At 34.8% G+C, this 23,116-nt stretch overlaps 1 pseudogene; it reads left to right on the top strand.

Annotated features, from left to right (window-relative positions):
- The first annotated feature begins 12,568 nt into the window (after nt 1–12,568).
- LOC124888913 overlaps nt 12,569–23,116 on the top strand; it is a 12,457-nt pseudogene continuing 1,909 nt past the window's right edge.

The raw sequence follows: 23,116 nt of genomic DNA, 5'->3' as shown, positions 1-23,116 counted from the left end.
TATTATGCAATACTTTTAAATTATCTTTACACTAGAGTAAGTTCTATCATAATAATCATAAAAATTATCAGATAGACAATAAAGAAGGAAATACCGACACTTATAGGAGCCACTATCATATTTTTAAACTTTCTCTTGAAGAGAAATAAGTTCATTGACGATCATGGAAGAGTTATATACTTTGTTTGGGTTCTTCTCAGTTAATCCATAAGAAACATTGAGAAGACTTAAGTAGAAATGAACTTTACCCTTTCACCTCTTGAAATGAGTACCATTGAATCGGAATGGCTTATTAAGGTCTCCCATCTTGACATCCGCGGATTTTTTAATTGTTTTCATTGAATTTTCTTTAAATTGTTGGTGAAATTATAATAAAATTACAACTAAAAATACAAAATAAATGAAGAAAATACAGTAATCTTCTTCTTTGACTAAGACGTGGATATTTCGCACTCTTTAAGGAGATTCAAGCCCACTGCAACAACACTTGACAAGAGTTGAGTCAAAGCTCCACAATTGGACACCTTCCGTCAACTAATAAGCAATTTTTTTACTAACTTTTCTGAACTCTATATTTTTCTTGTACTTAGAAAAAACAAGTAAGACCATCTCTATTTATAGGTGAGTAAATCTTCTATGCAATGAATAGGAAAAATAAAGTGTAGTAAAAATAATAGATGAATGGTCTAAGAGTTAGAAAAGTTACAAAAAAGATTTTAATAAATAATGGACAAATAAATTACAATAATATTGTGCATTTATGCATCAATACGTGCAGTAGCCTAATGCCCCTTTGAAGAGAGGAAAATGAATGGAGTAAATGACATGAAATGCCATTAGTATATCAAAAGTAAACTGCTGCATTGGTTGTAAAAAACTGATGGAATAAAGGCTTAAAGAATCAATGTCATTCATTTAATGACATTCTAAGGTTACCTCCAACGTATGATAAGAAAATGAAGTAGTGGAGTAGTCATCATCTTATAATTGATAACCAAAATTTGAAGCAAATTAATATTATTAAGTAAACATTAAAATGCTAACCCGTCAGTAATATTATGTAATGTAATGCTTTATGGCAATATCATGTGATGTAATATTTTATATAATTGTATATGCAATAATTTTTCTCTTTGTATAAGGGGGATGGTATTATTTAATTTTTGATTCATTTGTAAAAATAAATGAAAAGGAGAATATAATTTTCTTTCATGAGTTTAGCATGTAATTTTCCTCATATACTATTTTGATGATAATAGTTGGATAACCTATTAATGTTCTTGTATAGATTAATTTTTTCTTTTGAGCATGAATGAGCGACTGTATTATTAAGACATGACCCCATAGTACCTCGATAATATATAGAGTTATTAAGACATTGTTTGCTAATAAAACACTTTTGTTAAAAAAAGCGCCAAAACTTCATGTTTGAATAAAAGATGATTGTCAATTTTTCATGCTTGAATTAATTTTATTATTGTTTATAATTAACATTGAAAGGGAGCCTTGGTGTAAATGGTTAAGTTGTTGTCATGTGACCATAACGGCATAGGTTTAAGCCTTGGAAACAACCTCTGGCAGAAATCCAAGATAAGATTGTGTACCATCGACCTTTGTGGTTAGGTCCTTCCCCTAACCCTGTGCCTTGCGGGAACTTTAGTTACAAGATAAGATTGTATATAATAGAGCCTTGTAGTTGGGTGCTTCCCGCAATCCTATGCATAACAAAACATTATATTTAGCATTTATTACATATTTAAAGGAATTTAAATTTTTCATAGATATGATGTATACAAATATCTCTTAAATATAAAATAAATATTTAAAAAATGAACTAGACAATATCAAGGTATAATTTTTTACTTGATTTAACTTTATTATTATTATTATTGATAATTAATAGTATATTTATCTTTTTCACATCTATAACTAAACAATTTGAAGTTTCTGTAGATAAGAATAAGATGTGCATAAATATCTCCAAAATACAAAATATATATTTGAAAAATAAACAAGCAGGATAAAATATTAAAATTTATAAAAAAAAATTACTAAATTATCCATGCAAGGAATGACCACAAATATTTCATGAATATAAAAAAGGTTGTTTTTACATTATTCATCTTCTTGGGACTAATTATCAAATAAAAGAATATTTTATGTTGTGTTATTTTGTCCACTTTTTTTCCTTTTGATATATCGATTTCTATGACGATCATCATTACATGTATGCTTTTATTGATTACTTCTCATGGTAAAGGTTACAGTACTCTACATCAAACCTTTTATAGTAATGAAAATGATAAAAAATTTAATATAAATTTTAGCAGATATAATTTGATAATATTTTTATTAAAGGTTAAAGATAAAGTACATGTTTCTACTAATACAAATAGAATAGTAGATGTATGCTATGCGTTTATTTTTCAACAAGAAGTTACTACATGTATATACTTCCAACTCAATTCTACTTTATATATACATTACATAAAACATATAATATATATTAAAATTTTCATAAAGTAAACTTATTATCTTATCACATATAATTCCTATTGCCGATAACTTATCATTTGGTATAACTTTTGAATTTGAATATACACAAATGCAACGATCCTCCCGATCATTTGTGAAATTTTTTTCATCTTTCCTATTTTAGATCTCTCCGTAGTTTGTATACGTGAATTATGATTTATGGGATAGTACATTCGTATTAGTTATATATTGATGAGAAACTACTGATAATATGGAGTGAATTGCATTTATTATGGGCAAAATGTATGATTTGTAAGCTATTTGAATTGAGGTGAATTGGGATAATTATGGGGAAATAAGGACAAGGTTGTCATAGAAAGTTATTGATAGTGGTATAGGATAGTGTTTAGGCTAGAAAACTATATCTTTGGTTGATTTTTTTTTGTAATAGATTCTTATAACCTTGGGCGTACACAAGGTTAGTATTGTACTTACAAGTGAGTTGTAATTTTAGAGCTATATAAAAAAATCTTTAGGTCTAGAATTCTTAGAGTAAAAATTTATAAAATGGGTGTTATTAGATTCATATTCTTATAAAAAATATATTATGAACAGATTTTGATCATTCGGAAGCTCTATGAAAGAGCATGTTTATAAATCGACTCTTGGGCTTCGCCTTGAGGCAAGTTGAGAATTTTCTAGACTCTTTTTCGAAGTGCTTATGTGTTAGTTATGTGTAATGGGATTAATGGGGAATGGGGGTCCTATACAGATGAATTGACGAGCATCTATGCGGGTACCAGTGTTATTTAAGGGGTTTTAATAAGTATATTGTACATTTTAAACTGTTTTCTCTACATGTTAGCATGATGGGATGATTTTCTATGGTAAATAAATTGTTGAGAATGCTAACTAATAAGAATACCCCCACTTATAAGTTGAGTTGAGTTTGAAATTGATATCTGATCTGACTTAAGAGATGAAGTGGTTTGCTTAACTTTATTATTTTTTTGGGATTATAGTTGCACGCCTGCACATCATATATTACATTTTGTATGGGTCGGAGAGCATGCCTGCACATTATTATTTATTATTTATTGGGATTGGAGTACACGCCTGCATAATATATTTATTGGGATTGGAGTGCACGCTTGCATAGTACATGGACGTTGTGAGTCCCCATGGGTTCTGACATTGAAGCCATTCCTCGGTAGGTGTGTACACAACACATGTATTACGTTGTATGGCACTCATTCCTAGATCAGATTAAGTAAGGCGTATTATTGAATTTGTATTATTTATTAAGTACTTGAATATTTGTTACTTGATTTCACTATAGTGAGAATTTCTTGGACCATGTTATGATATCCTTAAGAATGTTAGACTTGATCATTCAGTTAATAAGGTGGCTTTTCTTGAGTGCAGGTTGTATGATTGTTTTAAATGGTTGACGTAGTGGTACTTGTCACCACTTTGAATTAGGATCGATCGATGATGCTTGCTGAGTACACCTGTTCCCATACTCACCCTTGCTTTTTCTACACCTTACATGCAGGTACCGATCCGACGATCATTGAACATTGATTCCTGTGGTTCCTTCTGTGTTGGCATCCTTGCTTTCAAAAACTATTGAAATCTCTCCTAGCTTTATTTTTATGCATTTTAAGACACTCAAACTTTTCTTTGATTTCTGTTTTTTATGGCTTGTATTAGTGACTACCAGACCTAAGATTGTTTATGTTTTGACTATACTAGTCTATTAATCTTCCTTTGAGATTGTTCGAGGTTTTATAATATTTTTATTTTTTCTGTTTCTATAAGTTTGGTATATTGTGTTTGAAATTGGGTTCCTGACTTACCTATCATGAAGAGTGGGATAGGTGTAGTCACTGTACCAAATTTGGATTTTGACAGATAGAATCAGAGCCCCAGGTTTATTAATCTCACAAATACAAGTTGAGTCTAGTAGATTCTCGCAGATCGATATGGAGACGTCTATTACCTATCTTTGAGAGGCTATAAGACTTTAGGAAATGTTCATTTTCTTATCTCTCTCTCTTATCATGCAATATTTATTCTTTAACTTGAAATACTGAAATTCTTATCTTATTCTCTCCCAAATGGTGAGGACTCATACTTCTCGAGATGGTGGTCAGGAGCCCCCGCTAGGCCCCGAGCCGATCTCTCAAGATGGGATATGCAGACATGGTAGGGGCAAAGATCGTGATAGAAAGAGAGCTCGAGGAGTCGCATAGATGATAACGCTCAATCTACAGCTCTCGTGGGAGTGTAAAGCGGTCGTTAGCAAATATAGAACCCAACCTGGGTTGGGTATCGATCCCACAGAGAATAGCTTGGCCAACAAGCAAGAGAAATTACTAGACTTTTAGTGCAAGTCTCGTAGGAAAGGGGGGATTGTAGTATGTAACCAAAACAAGAAGGTAAGAACTGAAAATAGCAAAATAAAGAGAGATTGTCACGTGTGTTGTAAACAATGAGAATTGAGGCGTTGGGGTTATGTCCACCTTCTGAGGTATACGTCTCTATTGGCTATGAGTGTGTAGAGTCTTGACATGTAATTGCTTATAGAGAATTGTAGTCGATGGTAAATCCAAGCGTCTCTCGACCTAAACAAGGACTATTTCACTTTAACTCTCTCGAGCTTAAAGCGTGACTAACGGTACGAATTCTCCAAGAAGTTAGTCCAGGTACGGCACTAGCTTTTTAATAGGAAAGGGTGTCCTACTACCTTGACATTATCTCTTTTCCAGACAAATAACTTTTCTCTCGAACAAGTCAGATGTTAGACTGGCGTTGGTCTATGCGTCTTCTTTTCTAGACAAATAACCTTTCTCTCGAACAGGTTAGATGTTAGAATGGCGTGTTCTTGTGTTTGAACCGCAAAGAATGTAGATTTAAGATGAAGAGAATAATGATATAAGCAATATACTTGTCTTGAACTCACAAACTCATAGCTATAGATAGTAACTCATTCGGCTTCCATAACCCCAACTAAGAGATTTAGTTACCCATGAATGCGAAGGATATCACGTTTTGCATGGTGGATGGCGTGAATAGTAGGTGTTTGGCGTGTGGTTTTAGTGATTCCGTAGCAAGTAACGATTCTCTTGTTGTGGAATTTAAGAGTAGAAGAATGAAGAATTGAGAATGGGTTGTAGGAAGATGTCTTAATTGTAAGGAGATGAATGAATTGTCAGAATGTCTCCCTTCTTTTCTTTAAAAATCTCTAACATGATAGGGTATTTATAATACTCCTATCCTACTCCTACTAAACTAATAAAATAAATAACCAAATCCTAATATACTAATGAAATCCTTGACCCAATTGTACTAGGGTAAGGTTACAAAATTATAATCCAAATAGAATGATGAAACACATAACCTAATTGCACTAGGTTAATGTATTATGGCAAAAATCCAGCTTTGTGTCTGTAAGTCCCAAAGTCTTCAGAAATGCTGTTTTAGCCCGGGACAGATTTTCCATGCAGCAGATTTAGTCCTTTATGCGTCCAGCTCCTTTCCATCTCGTTTGTGAGCTTTCTTTTGCGTCAAGTAAGCCATAAATTGCTGTATTTTGCATCATTTATACCTGAAACTTTCCTAATCACATTTGTTAGCTCATTTACAGGAAAAAGGACTAAAAGTGTACGAAATAGATAATTAGTTCTCGAAACTAGGCTAAAATATGGGCAAAATATATTGATATAGGCGCGTAATTTCGCCTATCATCAATAGATTCCTGATAGGGCGGGGTTTCTCGAGGTTGAGTTTGAGGCAAGTGATGATGATATTTAGGTTCCAGCTAGATTCCTAATAGGGCCAGGTTAGGAACCACCAGGATTTGTTGCTATACCAATTCTTCAAGATACCTTGATTAATGTGTTGGGTGTTTTGGAGACTATAGCTTAGGGAGGCAAATTATTTGGTACTCCACATGGTTCACATGTTAGGGTGGGGGCACAAACCCCAGATCAGCAACCTATCCCAATTTATCAAGGTCTAATGGTTCAGCCAACACCGAGGTATAATAGTATACATGTACTAGAGGTAGGAGCTACCGGTGGGGTTAGAGCAACTATGTCTGATGAGGAGCAGCGGTGGTTTGAGAAATTTAGGAAGATGGATCCTCTGTAATATCACGATTCAATTTACGAGTCATAATGACACCTACTCTATCTCACCAGTAGGTAAGCCAAACCGTAACCCGGAGCAAAACACAATGGGTTAATTTGATGGAAGTTCCCCAAAAGGGCCAAATAGACAGACCAACACAATAAATAAGCAAGGCAAAATAAATAGTTCAAAGGTAGTCACTACATAAATACCATCCCATGACCTGGTAGAGCCGGTACAAGAGCATCTAGTAATAATAATACAACTCCAGTATCTAGAATAGTCTATGCATCTGTCTTGAAACAAAAATAATAATTTTAAAAAGATAGAGGGAAATAGGTGACTCGAATTCCAAGAGCTCACCCTATCTTCGAATATCAACATAGCATGAACACGAATCAATGGAGGCAACTAGTACTCAAATATGAACTAAAAAGGTATAGAAGTATAGTATGAGTACCAAAAACATAGGTACTTAGTAGGCATCATCGGCCGACTAGAGCTAAATCATAATATAAGAATGATAAAATACAAGATAATATAACTAAGTCAAGGTATAGACAAACCTGAAGTAACTCCAACATCGTTGTGGATAAATAAGTAAATAAAATGAAATGGTAACATAACATAAAATAAATCATCAACACATGCAATCATAACTACAAAATTGGCTTCCATACGCCAATTATTGTGAAAAAGTAAATAACCCGTCGAAAGATCCCATAAGCCTGGAAGGTGCAAACAAGATAGCATAATCCACCACCATCATTTATCAACTCTCATAATAATATTGGAATTCATCCAATTCATACCACACTATAACCATCGATTGCCCATGTTCATCATTTGTCAATTAATCAACACTTATCAACTATGCCTCATATAGCAATTTATCCTCATGTATCAACAAATCATCCATTAACAACTAAACGTCACTTATTAACTTATCATTAATCATCAACTAATCAATATTTTCCAACTAACCAACATTCATCAATTTATCAATTATTATCAACTACTCATTATTTCACTAGAATCTATTCACATTTTATCGCATTATATCTATTTCCTCATTTCAAAGTTAGCTAGGCTCTCTATTGTCAATTTCACACCGCAATATTATCAAATCATAATAAGTATATTATCATAGTATAATATGTACATTCAAACTCGAACTGGTATTGATATTCAACAACATCTTCATAAATATCATCACAATCATCTTCCAGTCTTATCGGGCATGTAGATATCATCATAATCATCCTCCGGCCTTACCGGATATATATATATATATATATATCATCATAACTATGCTCTAACTTTTTCAGGCATATATATCATCATAATCATCCTCCGGCCTTGCCACGCATATATATATATATATATATATCATAATCACCCTTCGGCCTTGTCGGGCATATATATCATCATAATTATGCTTCGGACTTATCGGGAATATATATGTTATCATAGTCATCCTCCGGCCTTGTCGGGCATATATATCATCATAGCCTTTCTCTAAATTTCTACCTGGTATGAATAATCAATATCAAAGCAAATGGCAAAATCATTAGAGTATTTAATAGTGTAACTAATATATTCATAATATATTAGAGTATTTACATAATATATTCACATGATCGATAATCAAAATCAAAATCAAAATCAAAATCATAAGCTTTAGTATAATCAATCACATAATCGCCAACATAATCAATAAACATGCTTATAAGAATAGTCAATAACATGATCACTAATATAATTAATATGCATTATCAAAACAGGAGGAATAACTTATCAATAGCCTAATCAACAGCTTATCATTAGCATAATAGATAGTTTATCATTTGCATTATCGATACCTTATCACTTGCATATTCAATAGCTAAACTTATGGCTTAGCATAATCAAGGGCATATTCAATAATATATTCAGTAGTCCAATCAATAGCCAAATCAAAAGCATATTCAATTACTAATCAATAACATATGCTTAATCAATAACTCATTCATAGAATACTCATTAAGCATTACTCTCAATTTCATCTATCATAGCCAACAAGTACTACTGCATCTAAATATCATCAGAATAACCATCTTCCTAAATGTATACAAGCGTATCAAATGGTCTTTAATAACTATCACAAGTCTTGGCCTAAGGTGGGTTAAAGAGCCTACTTCTAAATCTCCGAATTCACTCACCATGCAAAGTCTACCTCGGACTAGGATAAGGTATCTAAATCTACTATTAGATGTTAAACAAGCCACAACTAGCCCTAGGATAACAATTTCTCCTAACATAAAGCAACTAATTTCAATCTATCTAAGGTATTGTAATTTGGGTAAATTTTATCCTAAACTTGAGTGACTAGGGAAATCTCCTCGTTAATTGAGTAACTAAGTTATCTCTATCCTAAATAAGAGCTTAAAAGGTCAATTTCACCTACGATAGCAGTAACTAGGCTAATTATGCCCAAAACTATATTCAAGATAGCCTAAATGATCCAAATAATCCCAAGTATTATAATTTATCACACCAACACCTAAAACCCATCCCAAATCTAACATAATATTATAAATATACTATAAATTAGCTCAATCTAATAAGGGGTAAAACCTAGCCTACCTCATCACCAAAGAAAGCGCAATGATTTGTCAAATCACCATTTTTCCTTTTTGAGAAGTTTTTGCAAGATACCAAGTTGTCAAATAATATTCTACTCATTAATACAAGAATATCGATACTCATATTGCACTATTGTGCTTCGGGTCCAAAAATTATCTAAAATTCTATGTGGGTCCCACTTACGAAAAATCTCGTTTTCAAAATCAACTCAACTTATCACATGACCAAGGAATAATTACCCTAAAAAATGAGTGAAATCTAAGTTACTTTTGGGCTAAAGTCATGCCCCCAAGGTTTTGGGGTTTTGAGTAATAAATCAATAGGATTGGAGTGCATGCTTGCACAGTACATGGATCTTGTGAGTCCCCATGAGTCCTGACCTTAAAACCATTATTTGTAGGTGTGTACACTGCATATGCATTGCATTCGTTCCTGGTTCAAATTAAGTAAGGCATATTATTGACTTTGTATTATTTATTAAGTACTTGAATATTTGTTACTTGATTTCACTATAGTGAGGTTTTCTTGGACTGTGTTATGCTATCCTTATGATTGTTAGACTTGATCATTCGGTTAGAATAGAGTGACTTTTCCTGAGTGCAAATTGTATGATTGTTTTAAATGGTTGATGTGGTGGTACTCGTCACCATTTTTGAATTAGGGCCGATCGACGATGCTTGTTGAGTACACGTGTTTTCATACTCACCCTTACTTTTTTTACACCTTATGTGCAGGTAATGATCTGACGACCTATGGACATTGATTCCTGTGGTTCCTTCTGCGTTAGCATCCTTGGAGATTTGAGGTAGCTGCTTTTACTTTCAGCCACTACTGAAATTTCCCTTAGCCTTATCTTTATGCATTTTTCATATTTTAAGATACTCAATCTTTTCTTTGATTTTTGTATTTGGTGGCTTGCATTAGTAACTACCAGACCTGAGATTGTATATGTTTTGACTATACTAGTCTATTAATCTACCTTTGAGATTATTCGGAGTTTTATAATGTTCTTATTTCCTCCTGCTTCTATAAGTTTGGAATGTTGTATCTGAAATTGGATTCCTGACTTGCTTATCATAGAGAATATAATAAGTGTCATCACGGTATCGAATTTGGACTGAGACTTATATGTTTAGACTGAATCCAAAGAAAAAAAATAAAAAAAGACATCTTTCTTAAATAAGAACGAAAACAAGAAGAAGAGTGAATGAAAATGAACTAAATCAAATCTACCTAATTTACGTAATCCTATTGTTTCACCCACCCCACGTCCTTGACAAACACGAGAAAACTAGAAATACAATTTTTTTACATATTTTTTCGAAACTTACAAAAATTAAAATTTGAATTCAAATTTAGAGAAAAGTTTGATATATTTATAAGTTACGTGGAATGAAACTATTATTTTTTTTAATTTACAAATAATTATAACTTCTTAAGTAGTAAAGATTTTTAATTTAAAATTCGCACAACTGTTTGTTACAGTTCTATAATTTATCAATATCAATAACCACTAACCTTTATAATATTATAAACAATTCATTATGAAAATTTGGGTTCAATCATTGTTTTATAAGCATTTTGAATATGAGATGAAAGGGATAATGAATGTTAGTTATTTTGAATATGAGATGAAAGGGATAATGAATGTTAGTTGTGATCAAATCCAAAACATCTTATGACTATTAAGTACATTATTTTTCTTTCAAGCTTTATAATTGTCGCTAAACTCGGAGATAGTGAGATAGAGAAAAAACACACTCACTTATGAAAATTAGTGTTAGCTTTTCACATTTGTTTTGTAACATCTTTAAGGTATATCTAGATATTAGATAAATTTTTAAATTTATTGAAGATGTTGAGTATTTCATAAACTTTGTTTGTGATAGTAAATAAGTAGCTCGATCTTTTTTTTTTTTTTACACGAATACAGGACTAATGGCTTGAAATAAGACAACGTTCATGTAATTTCTATGTCAACAGTAAAATTTTTGATGTAACAACCAGATTGATAATGTTAAGTTTCTTCTTCTTTATTGTTATGCATTTAGCATTTTTTCAATGTGACAATATTCTGCTCGATTTTATAAATTTTCTTTTGTACTTTCACAACTTAGACGTATATTAACAAGTAAAACATTCAGTGTAAACTAATGATTCTCAAGTACATGCTTGTCAAGGAAAAAGATGTGTGGACTTTGAAATTTTGCATGTGCTACTTACATTACGTTGTCCCTGAAACTTAATTACACAAGTAAATAATATATATATTTTTATATATACTTATATATATATTTGAGGTTATCTAAGATATTTCTTATTTTTTACATTCATAAAAAATTTGCTAAAAATTTGAATTATGAAATATGTTATAGATATTTTAATTATTTTTCAAACATTTATTGAAAGAAGAGTAGCGGTAAAGGATATTTAAGAGTAGGAATGACAAGCAAATAAATACATGACAATTTTTAAGAGACTATGGAATAATAATGTATCTCAATTGATAGATACTTTATTTGATCCAATGTTGTTAATTTTAGAATTATATTAAAAAAATTCACTACTTTATTTTAATTGAGGATTTCTTTTGTAAAAAATATATCGATAAATATGGCTATGCTACTTTTGTTTTATTCAATAACTATTCACTAATATGATTTGTATCCTTTTATTTCACACATTTTACCTGCACAATGAAATAAAATGTTAGTTGAAATATTATTACACTAACAGAATTTAACGTGATTAAATTAGTTATCAAATAATTATTATAATTATTTTTATTATTGACCGTATATTGCATGTGGACGAATACTAGTTATTATAAAAACACATTATTTGTTAATATTAATTTTAAATTAACTATGTACTTACACTTATTCAATCAAACGTACACATATAACTACGCTATAGTTATATTATACTGCATAGTTATTAGCCTATTAATTACAATATTTTCAGTTAGACAATTAAACTAATGCTGTCGTTTCATTTGAAACAAGTTATCTCAAAATTAGCTTCCAAAATAAATTATTTCATTTTATATAAAATATAATTTATTTTATTATTATAATATAAATAGTAACATAAATAATTGTACAGCAAAATTACCTAATAATTTCAATCAAACACATGATAAAACAATTCTATTTTATCTCAAATTATATTATACAGGCCAACCAATTTTTTCTTTTTCTTTTTTGTTAAGAATTAAAAGGAACTCCAAAATTTCGATACCTTCATTTAAAAGCTCCAGAGTCCCTCGCTAGTGTTATGGATTGACGAGATCTGTCGATCGACAATCACCTTCTCTCTTTACTTTCTTGATTAATTCGTTTGTGGGCGTGATGGTTCCCTTAGAATTCAGTTTTCGTTTCTGAAAGTAGTTCAAATTTCAACAAGGCAAGTCTATGAGACAAATCAGAAAACTCTGTGTGGGTTGAGAAATGGACCAAGAAAACCCATGTGGAGGTCAAGGTTTTGTCCTCAGAAGCCATTCAAGCTGTCCAGTCTGTGACATTAGCAGCATCGCCTGACAAATTAGAGGAAATCTTGAAAAACAAACTAAGTAGGCTATTGAAAGCTGACGTATTAGACATCTTGACCGAGTTGCAAAGGCAAATTGGCTCTTAAGGTATTGATACATCTCTTATTGAATTCTGTTCCTTTCACTGTCGACTGTAGAGTTCAATTAAACATAAATTATTTTCTTTCAATTAAGATTTTGACTTTCAGTAATTCCTAAAAAAAGTAGCATAAATTGCAATACGTTTTTGGTGGGGCTGTGTGAGAGGGTATTGTTTAATGTCTGAACTTAGCTCTTCCACAATTTGTCATTGTTTCTCCTTTGAAGTTTATGGCTGTTTAAGTATGCTGGTGTGTAAGGGGTAGCATACTATTTCATTCTCAATTTGTCGTGTCTAGCGTTCATACTTTGACACAACCCGATTTAAAATGTGATTATGATCAACTTACTCAAGACAAACCTTTTATTTGGATTTAGTCCACCAGCAAAACAGCCCTAGCATAGTTTTTAGCAAATAAACCCAATTTAAATTTAATAATGCATCACAACAAGGGACGACCATACTTGTTCAATTTGTCTCTTTCAACTTGGATCCCATGAGGCGGACGCTAAAGAGTTTTAATATAAGCAGGAGTATGGCTTTTCCTAAAAACTTGAATCTCCCTCTCTCCGAATGGAAAAAAAATGCATTTACAAGACAAAAAGGACTTTTCCAAAAAGCTTTTGCCCGCCTATTCAACGGGTCTAGTAGAAAAGCTGCTTTGTTCCTTGGCTTCTTTTCTCAGTCAAGATTCCTTGTTCCTTAGTGTAAGATCCTCCAGAATGGCCTCCCCCCAATGTTAATACTTCTCCTTATTTTATCTTAAATATGCATTTTATCTGAAACCTATCAGGGTTCAGGTGTTCAACTTTGTCAGGAATGAGGAGTGGTACATACCAGATTTATCTGTGTTCAATAGTATGATAATGATGCTGGGCAAAAACAAATTAATAAAAATGGTTGAACAACACTTTGTGCACATGATGAAAGAAGGCCTGCAACCAGATAGTAGTACTTATACTGAGCTGATTGGGGCGGAATTTAGAGTAGATCTCATAGAGAAGGCGATGAAAGCGTATGAACTGATGAAGATATCAGGATTCTGCCCTGATAAGTTGACTATGAGTATTTTGATAAGGAATCTTGAAAAGGCTGAAGAGAAAGAGCTTGTGGTTAGAGTAAAGAAAGAATGCGCCAACTATATTGACTACCCAGAGAAATTTCTAAAAGAAATTGAAAGTACCAATGTGAGTACATTCTTGTCTTTCTTATATGTTCTTTTTACGTTGCACTGTGAGTCGAGATCTGGGATCAGTCTCAAGTTTTTTGTTTAATTTTGTCTTGATAAAAATAAAAATATTGTTTTTATTGTATTTCTCTTATTTCGTATTTCTCTGATATCTATTTTTATTATCTCTTATTCCTTATTTCTGTTATGTCATCCATCCTGTTTCATGTTTCACTATGACCTTGTGTACTATTCTCTATCTTGAGCTGGGGGTCTATCGGAAACAGCCTCTCTACTTCTTCGGAGGTAGTTGTATGGACTGCGTACATTTTACCCTCCCCAGACCTCACTTTGCGGGAATACACTGGGTTTGTTGTTGTTGCTGTTGTTGTTATAAAAATATTTTTTTAATTCCTTTTTGATGCTGAAATCCATGTTCATTCATAAACATACTATCACCACATGAAAGGGGTAACATGATGTGGCAAATGCCGTCGCATACATGATTCTTCTCGCAGATGAAACTTAGGATTGGGTCCAAACTGAATTTGAAGTTGACAGGTGACCCATGAGAGATCTAATTTTGATTGGATGGGATGCTATTTACTATGATATGTGACCATTCAGTGTTATCAAAGATGAAAAATGCAAAAAAGCTGTAAGGTCCATTGGGGCTTCAAGCGCAAACTTCTAAGTCTTTAATGAAGAAAGATGCAAATGGAGAACAAAATACAAAATGTATCTATAGTCCATACTAATAGTTGCAATAAGAAAATTATAAATATACATGGACAAAGAAATTGAAAAAAATTAACGATGAAGTGAAAATATCAATTGTTTAGTGTCGCCTATTCAGGATTACTCATTGATAAAGAAAGTATGTCTTATAAATTTGATGACAATACTGAAGCACCCATGAAGCGAGGTGAAGCGCTCAACATGTTTGGTGAAGCGCTCAACATGTTTTGTGCATTACTTCAGGGCTTAAGAACACCTTTGGTAACAATGTCACTATGTCAGCTTGCAGAGTATAGAATGGTGGAGGTTTAGAATAATATAAAAAAAAAAAAACAATATGCAGATGCGAAACTTGAGAATGTCAATAAAAGTTAGTCAAAACTGAACCCATTCATGAGAACTATTTGAAGGGAGAATCCAAAAGGAGACGAGAGAAAGAGAAAAGCAGTATCACTAGAAGTAGTGATAAACAAGATCTAATATCTTGATGTCATAAATATGATTTCATTGAAAACCAAGTAACTACGTGTTATCAATGTAGTTTCAAGCAAAAGTTATTGTTTGCCCCCCTCAATTTCCCATGTAAGCTTCAATTCTTCTTATTGACATTTTATTCGATTATGAACATCTTTCTTGGGTCAATGGTGCAAACTCTTGAAGCCTTAAGAGCCTTTATCCCCTATGTAAATGTTGTCAAAACTTGCGAGTTTGGGGCTTCTAGTCCACGTGCATCTGGCCATTCCCATAAATTGATTCAATGTTGGAAACACGTCAGCCTGCATCTATACCATTTAAGCTCTATACTACTGTAATGGAACATCAAGTATTTAGAGATGGTACCAGGAGTATGTAGCACGATTTGCAGGGAAATGCAATGTACAAAATATGGCAGAAACTAAAGCAACTTAAAGATAGAGCTGAAAGATCTGAATTCCTTCATGGCTTCATTCGCCCAAAAGTTGAACCAGGCAGCACCTTGAACAAATTCAGGCAGCTATTGTTACTCAACCACTATGCCAAACTCTATTTGGCCAAGAGAAGGAACTCATCAGTGAAATTGAAAAATGCAGCAGTAGTGAAGATAACATTCAGAGGCAAAAGTTCAGAGCATGTTGATTGATACCTATGTTGCTCGAACTCTTCAGAAATGTCGACAAGTGCGTGTGAGATTCTCCAAAAGTAGTGCATTTTTGTAGTATCCGACATGGTATGGCAACATTCTTGAAGAGTCTGAGCAACATAAATTGATAGTGGAGATGCTAACTCAAAGTACTTTCATGCCCAACTGAAAATCTGATTCCACAGGAATGCCATTACAACAATTTACGATGAGATGGGTTAAATTAACTGATCCTCAAACTGTTGAGGCAGATTTCACAAATGTTTTTACTGAACTTATCGGCTTCAACAATGACATCACGCCTTGCCCTAGCACTGAGGTGACTCAAAAAGGGCTTTGCGTATCTACGGAAAAGAAGCAATAATTGGTTACATCTGGTCCACGAGATTACTAGAACCGAGATTGAGGTTGCAGTAGAAGATATGACTAATGACACGGAGCCGGGGGTGGATGGTTTCCCCATTGAGTTCTTCATTAAGCACTAGGTGAAGATGTGTATCAACCTGTACTACAATTCTTCAATATTGGGAAAATGAACCATGCCCGGAACTGTACTGCTATTACATTGGTTACCTAAAATCCCTTTTCCTACTTAGGTGAAGGACTTTAGGCCAATTGTTTCTTGGTCTACCTTATACAAAATTGTTGCCAAAGTTTTGACTACTAGAATTAATGGGGTGATTCAAGGATTTGTAGGCTGCTCATAGTTGGCCGTCATTGAAGGTAGGAGCATTATTGGCAGTCTTGTTTAGCCATGAATCATTCAAAGGATACAAAGGATACACTAGGAAGGGCATGTCACCTAGGTGTGTAATAAAGGTGGATCTCGGGAAAGCCTATGCCACTTTGGTCTAGTGTTTTTGAAGACTATGTTGCTTGGCCTTGGGTTTCCACAAACATTTGTCAATTAGGTGATGGAGTGTGAAAAGCAAGTATTCTAGAGGTTAAAGTCTCGCTCATCTTTAAAGATAGGGAAAACTCCCCTAACTTGATATGGTCCAACCAAATGGCCTCTAATGGTCTCAATCTATGCAAATATCGGACGAGTCAAAATAGGCTAAAAGGACCATTTTCAATAATATAGTGAAAAGTCAAAGTCCAGCCTTGGTTAAATTCCAAATTTAGTAACATGAACGGTTACCCATGAGCTTGTGAATTCAATTATATAATCAAGTTTCCATTTTGACTTTAATTGCTAAGTCAAATCCCTAAACCTAACTTAGAAATTAGGTAAAACTTTTCAATTTAGACATATAAATCTCATGATTTCATGGATGAAATTACACCAAAATAGAATATATCACTATGATGGGTTAAAGAATGGATACCTAATCGATTCAAGACGATATCCTTGCCTTGGATCACCCTACCCTGAGCTTAATCATTTTAAGAAATGACAAAAACCCTTGTCTTACTAGATTTTGTTCCTTCACTGTGATCGAAAAAGGGTCTCTCGCAGTTGAGAAGTGTAATTCTTACCTAATCCTTTGCGGCATTGTTCATCCATTGCGTCTGTGAAGCACATTTGCCCAATTAGTCAACCACATGTTCCACCTTCACTATTGCTAGTAGTGAGTCGCGGTCGCGGTCGCGGTTACAAAGCACAAAACACTCTTGACTAGTCAACCCTTCAAAAGTCCCTTCACAATCGCAATGTTTGGTCTCACGATGTACGGACTCCAGGTGAAAATCTGCAATTTAAACATGGTTCCAAGCCCTCATGTTTCCATCCCAACAATCATGACAAGTCCCAAATAGGTATACAAAGTTGCCCAAACCTTCAAACCACAAATTCAATCACATTTTAACTAAATTAAGGGCCAGGTTGTTACTGCAAGTTACTATAGATTGTGGTCATGTCTTAACTAGTCTTTTGTGCTTGTGGGTGTGATAAAAAAAGTTGAAGGAAGGAGATGAAGTAGGCTTCAAATTATATGAAGGAAGCTTGTCTTAAGAGATATATTCTCTCCAGATCGATTCAAACTTAGGTGCAAACATTATACAATTTGCAACAAAGGATATATAGGAGATGTCAAATTCCGGATTAATGCTTAGTTGTGGTTAACACTTACATTAAGCCTTTTGTTTGGTAGTAGTTTCTTGGTTTTGAGATTTTTAGCATGGGGATAAGTACAGGATTTTAAAAACCCTCTAATTTATTGAGTATTGGGATATTATGTGTTATAATAGAGGACAATAGATGTAGATGATTTGTATAACTGACCTTAACTTAGTGAGGCACATTTGACACTAGCAGCTGTGAGAAACTGGTTTCTTTTAGATTTACATAGTTTCAAACTCAATTTTATCTGAAAGAGTCTAAAATGTAACGGTAAACTGCTTCTGTAGTATAACTTTTTTTTTGTTTTGATAGGTTAAGTGTATTTCATTCATAAACAAAGCCGAAATGGCCATATACAAAGGAAGAAACCAAAAGGTAAAGAATCTACAAAAGTTGATTCTCTACAAAATCCACCCATTCTTCTATACAACTAGGGATTTTATGGGTGCACCAAAAGAAAATAAGAGACCGGAGGCTATTCCTCACTTGAGAGAAACCGACTCTAACCACTTTAACGCCCTCCTATTTCTCTCATTCCAAATAACCCACATCAACGCAAGGGGGACCAAATTTCATGCCTTCGTCTTCTCCTTCTATTCCCGCTCCTCCAACCAAACATGAACTCTTTCACAAATTTTGGCATAACCAAGAAACTCCGAACCACCGAAGTATATCCCACCATAATCTCATGGTAAAGTCACAATGTATGGAAGATGATTTACTTCTTCCCATGTCTCCTTACACATGAAGCACCTTCTGACACTGATAATCTTATGCTTGCTAAGATTTTCCGCCATCAAAAACACCTCTCGAGATGCTAGCCAAGAGAAAAAACATACCTCTTGAGATGCTAGCCAAGAGATAAAACACACCTTTCTTGGCACTAATGCTATCCAAATAGCATCATATGGAAACACAACCTCCACAACTTCCTCCCTAATTAGGAGTTTCTCATGGAAAGATTTTACAATGAAAACCCCATGGTTCCTCAAACCCCATAGTGAAGCATCAGGTTCATCTATCGAATTGACTTGCTTGTGAAGGATGACCATCGAGCTTGGTCACCTCTCAATCATGGAAATGCCTTCTAAATCTCAAATCCCAAGAAGTCCCTTCGCCATTCTCTAGTATAACTTAAAATTGCTTTGCAAATATTTGTACCCTTTGTAGGGCATCAAGAACAGGGGTATCAAGAACATGAAGAATTTAGACATCTGATAGTTATGCAGATCTTAGAAAGAGCATTCCCTTTTTTGCCTTTTAGATAAGGAGAAAGAACCGTTTTTTAAAGGAGGAAAGTTTGTTGTTCCTAGTAATTTGTCACAGAATTGACCAATTTGAATTGATGATAGCTTGTAATGTGTCTTGACGGTCATATTTGGCAGTACTACTAGTATCTCAATTCTAGTTTAACTATACAAAATGGACCTATCCTTTTATTTGAAAATATGTTCTTGTTTAACAATAGTGAATTTACCGCTATTTTTTATTTGACAATATTGAAACTTCATAGTTCAATAGGTCTTTAGAGGGACCTCCCCTACATTTTTTTTTTTGGAAAATGGTAATGTTATATTCTTCAGCATTAAGGAGATGCTGGGGACCTTCAAAAGTGAAACAGAAAAAGAAAAGGAAATATTTACAAGGATCCTAAGAATTCTACAAACGTTCTGAATGTTGTTTACGTTTTTCAATATCTGTAGTTATATTGCAGGTTAGCTGGTTTAACTAGTATTTCCTTGATTTTTTTGCCTTTTTTTAGTGGCTTTGGGGGATAATGGTAGACTAGGGCCATGTCATCGGTCGGGATCGGGTTTGGGGTCAGGATTAGGTTTGGCTTTGGGCTTTAGGTTAATGTCGGGTTCAGGACTGAGGTTGGGGACGAGGGATAAGAAGGGTAAGTGGGTTAAGAAAACCTTTAGGTTGAGAGTAGGGTCCTGTAACGTAGGAGCTTTACAATGGAAGTTCATTGAACTAGTGAAGATTCTAAGAAAGAGGAAGATTAATATAGCTTGTAGTTAAGGGGTGAAATGGATGGGTTCTAAGGCTCGAGATGTGGATGGGTATAAGTTGTGGTTTGTTAAGAGCGTGAGGAATAGGAATGGCACAGGAATCTTAGTAGATGAAGAGCTTAGAGAGTAAGTGGTAGAGGTTAGGAGGGTCAACAATACGATAATGTTGATTAATTTGGTCATTGAAGGGTCTACTTGAAATATCATCAGTGTGTATGCACCGCCATCGGGCTTGGACGAGGAAGAGAAGAAGAGCTTTTGCGAGGTTTTAGATGAGGTGGTGAGAGGTAATGCCGATCACTGAAAAGCTATTCTTAGGAGGAAATTCAATAAGCATATCAAGTCATCACTGAAGGGTTATCAAGATGTGCATGAAGGTTTTGGATTCGAGGAAATGAACGAAGCAGGAGCTTCACTTTTAGATTTTGCTAGAGCCTTTAGATCGAGGATAGCAAACTCGAGCTTCCTTAAGAAGGAGGAGCACTTGGTTACCTTCTGTAGTTCGGTGGCCAAGACTCAAATAGACTTTTTGCTTCTTAGGATAGAGGATAAATGTGTTTGTTAAGATTGTAAGTTTATCCTAAGTGAGAATCGTTCGACCCAACATAAGCTTTTGGTGATGGATTTGGAGATCAAGAAGACAAGGAGGAAGAGAGTTGTGGATGATCGTCCTAGGATCAAATGGGGTAGCTTGACTATGGCCAGTGCCTTAAAGATAGGGGAGAAGTTGATAGATATGGGGTATTGGGGGAGTAGTCGAGATGCAAACAGTATTTGGGATGAGAGGCTAGTTGCATCAGGGAAATGGCTAGAGAGGTGTTGGGTGTTTTGACAGATCGGTCTGGTAGACGTTGGCAGACATCAAGAGGATTGGTGGTGGAATGGAGAAGTACAAGGAAAGGGGAGGCAATGAAGAAGGTTTATGTGAAGTTGGTGGAAAGTACAATCGAGGAGAAAAAATGGAGGAATAAAGAGGAGTATAAATTGGCTAGGAAGGAGGCTTAGTTACGACGGCTAAAACAACAACGTTTGAAAGCTTGTATGCAAAATTGAAGGATAAATGTGGGGATAAGTTGTAAAAGCTAGCCAAGTTTAGGGAGCAAAAAGCTCATGATCTTGATCAAGTGAAGTGCATCAAGGGTGAGGACGACTAAGTATTGGTGGATAAGGTTCTCATTAAGAGGAGAGGTCAATCATCCTTCCATAAGCTCTTAAACGAAGTGGGGGACGTAGGCATTGTGTTGGGGAATTGGAGCACTTAGAGAAGCATCGTGATTTTGGTTACTGTAGGCGTATTAAGGTTGAAGAGGTTAGAGTTGCTATTCATAGGATGCATTAGGGTAGAGCGACTGGGTCAAATGAGATTTCTCTAGATTTTTGGAAGAGCATGGATGGGGCAGGTATGGAGTGGATGATCGAGTTGTTTAATGATTTTCAGGACGACCAAGATGTCCGAAGCTTGGAGATGGAGTACGATGAATTCTTTGTACAAGAACAAGGGTAACATTTAGAATTGCAACAATTTAATAGGGGTATCAGGTTGTTGAGTCATACTATGAAGGTTAGGGAAATGGTGGTGGAGTTGAGGTTAAGGAGTATTGCGACTATTTCTGACAATTAGTTTGGATGCATGTCAGGATGCTAGATTACAGAGGCCATTCATCTCTTTAAGAGACTGGTACAACAGTATAGAATGAGGAAGGACTTACATATGATGTTCATCGATCTACAGAAAGCGTATGACAAAGTCCCCATGGAGGTTCTATGGAGGTGCTTAGAGGCTCGAGGTGTTCTTGTGGCATACACTAGGTCAGTTAAGGACATACACGATGGAGCTAAGACTCGTGTAAGAATTGTGGTGGGAGACTCGAAGCACTTTCCCGTATTGATGGGTTGCACTAAGGATCGTCCCTTAGCCCGTTTTATTTGCCTTGGTTATGGATGTTTTGACATGTCAAGTTCAAGGTGAGGTGCCTTGGTGGATGTTATTTGCGGATGACGTAGTTTTGATTGACGAGACTCACAGAGGAATTAATGCTAAGTTGGAGGTTTGGAGGCAAATCCTAGAGTCTAAAGGGCTTAGGTTGAGCAGGACGAAGACAAAATATTTGGAGTGTAAGTTCAGTGAGGGTATATATGAGATGGACGTGATAGTGAAGCTTGATATCCAGGCCATTCAAAAGAGAGATAGTTTCAAGTATCTTGGGTCTATGATCTATGATATAGAGAAATGGTGAGATTCACAAGGATACCACCCATCGTATGGTGCAGGGTGGGTGAAATGGCAGCTCTCATTCGAAGTCTTGTGATAAGGTGCTTCCTTGACTTAAAGCCAAGTTCTATAAAGTGGTGGTTAGACCAGCTATGTTGTATAGCTATGTTGTATGGGGCGGAGTATTGGTCAGTCAAGAACTCTAATATTCAAAAGATAAAAGTGGCGGAGATGAGGCTCTGTTGCGATGGATGTGTGGGTTTACTAGGATGCATAGAATCAGAAATGAGGTTATACATGACAAAATGGGAGTGACTCGGTAGAAGACGAGATGCATGAAGCTGAGGTTGAGATGGTTTGGGCAAGTGATGAGGAGGGGAACGGATGCCCAACTGCGGAAGTACGAGAGGTTGTCTATGGATTGATTCAGGTGAGGTAGAGGTAGACCGAAGAAATATTGGAGGGAGGTGCTTAGATAACATGGAGCAGCTACAACTTACCGAAGACATGACTCTAGATAGGAAGGTGTGGAGGACGTGTATTGCAGTTTTGTTCACATCAACATGAATTCAACTAGGAGAAGCATTCTTAACAGTGACAAATTAAAAAGCCCATACTTGAGAGTATCTCCTATAAGGGGATAGGGGGCTGGAGAGCCTAAGGCTACAACATAATATTTTCACTTATACAATATTTACAGAATCACAAAGGACCTAAACAAGTGAAATGCTAGCCTATACTAGTCAACATAAAAAAGGACTCAGCAAAATGGAAAAGTCCAGGGTCAAATAGGAACTTGGAACCTGAATGAAGTTTGTCTACAATTGGGGGGGGGGGGGGGGGGGGGGGGGGGGCTCCCTAGCCCCCCAAACACAAACTCCCCACCAACTACAATAGAAAGGGTATCTTAAGGGGGGGGGGAAAAGAAGGCGGGGGGGGGG

The sequence above is a fragment of the Capsicum annuum genome, chromosome 11 (genome assembly GCF_002878395.1).
Source record: "Capsicum annuum cultivar UCD-10X-F1 chromosome 11, UCD10Xv1.1, whole genome shotgun sequence".
In the NCBI taxonomy this organism is placed as follows: domain Eukaryota; kingdom Viridiplantae; phylum Streptophyta; class Magnoliopsida; order Solanales; family Solanaceae; genus Capsicum; species Capsicum annuum.
This window is presented reverse-complemented; position numbering and strand designations above follow the sequence as displayed.